Source organism: Microtus ochrogaster, chromosome 5, assembly GCF_000317375.1.
Source record: "Microtus ochrogaster isolate Prairie Vole_2 chromosome 5, MicOch1.0, whole genome shotgun sequence".
Lineage (NCBI taxonomy): Eukaryota > Metazoa > Chordata > Mammalia > Rodentia > Cricetidae > Microtus > Microtus ochrogaster.
The window spans coordinates 66,347,735-66,349,388 of NC_022012.1; the positions used below are offsets into that span (position 1 = coordinate 66,347,735).

Here is a 1,654-nt window from a genome sequence, read left to right on the forward strand (position 1 = left end):
CAAGAAACCAAAGAGGGACGAGAGGCGCCTATCAAGGGCCAGCAGGAAGGAAGGCTACATCCCATGGGCACATGCGCAAACAGCATGTCTCCCTGTAGTGCTGCTCTGGTTCTGTGTCACAGGCTGAGCCCCTCTACTAAATCCCTCCTGACCCCCTCTGCTCCCTACCCTCTCTAGCCCAAACACACGCTTTCTCTCTTGCGACCCCAACCCCTTGTCTAGCCTTCTGGCCCTGGTGGAAGGTAGAGATGGCTTGGATGTGAACTCGCTGAAGCGTTTCGAGTACTGCTCCGGTTTCACAATGGAGATTTCAGCCCCTGCCCTGTGCTTCACTGTTTTGGCAGCTTTCTTCTTAGCATCATACGGTGTGAGGATATAGATGATGGCCATGAAACAGACCCCATTCTTCGGGGCACTTACATGGCTTTTCATGGCATAGATGTGGACAGAGGGGTCGAACTCGCCTGGTCCAAAGAACCCGGGGAAAGCAGAGCAGGTTGCCGGGGCTATCTGGAGGCGGGCCTTAGAAGCTCTTCCACCTCCAACTGCTCCTACTCTGCCTGCTACATCGTGGATGCCCCCTAGTAGACTCTAGTCCATGGTCTTTAGCTGGGCGAGGAACTCAATGTCTCGCTTCAGTTTTCCAGGAAATTCTTCTTACTCTTCTCCCACGTGCAGCTTCTGCCCTCATTGAGAAAGTCATTATCTCTGAATGAATCCTGCGCCTTTTCCTTGTCACTGGCTTCTCAGGCAACAGTTGAACCCTTGAGGTCGTATTTGGGATGTACAGTAAGCCGGTGACTGAACACATTCCTGGTAACCACCATGTAGGTCTCCGTGCCCTCTACAGTCAGGCCATACATGCCCAGGAACTGTGGCAGGAGGGTATTGCCATGACACTCCACTATGAACTGGGGGTATTTCTTTAAGATGCTGTGCATCTCGGCCACGTCCTCACTTGGCACCGTCTTGATGACAAAAGGCCAGTCATAGCTGGTGAGGAAACAGTTGCCACACCTGCCAGGGCCGTCACTGTTGATAGGGGCACTGTGCACCACTGAGTTCTGGTAATCCTGGTCATCAATCCCAAACCTCTCCCTGAGGTTTTGGGAAAACGTAGGGCAGTCCTCCTTGAACTTGAAACGGCTGGTTTTCCTTATTGAAGAGATGATTGTCCACCTTGATCTTGCTGTAAGCTTTGAAGTCATGTGGCATTAGCACAACAGGGACATTGCTCAGCTCATTGATCCTGTGGTTCACCCCCCACACCAAGATGCTCACTGGCCCGGAATAGCTTTACTTTCTGGCACACTAAATGCTTCTTCTTGATCTTGGTTTTGCTAAGGATGAACTGTGCCACCACCACGGTCCTGTGCTTGTACAGTTGGGCAACATGCCCAGGGCAGCAGCGGCGACAGCGACATCAGCAACGACAGGGCACCAACAAGTAGCCCCTGTCTCCCCTGAACCGATTCCCACCCAGCCTTGTCACGGAGGCATGGTTGCATGTACACACACCATGCCTGTCTATCAGTTGTGAACAAAAGATTTTCTTTTTTGTTCCTTTTTGAGACATAGTCTCAATGTTGGTGTTTTGGGGTACACATAAAGGCAGCTCAAACGAAACCAGGATCAGTGGCTCTGCCACTGTAAA

At 51.7% G+C, this 1,654-nt stretch overlaps 1 pseudogene; it reads right to left on the minus strand.

The window, feature by feature from the left end:
• LOC101981354 overlaps positions 1-1,395 on the minus strand; it is a 2,338-nt pseudogene extending 943 nt beyond the window's left edge.
• Between the last annotated feature and the right edge of the window lie 259 nt (positions 1,396-1,654).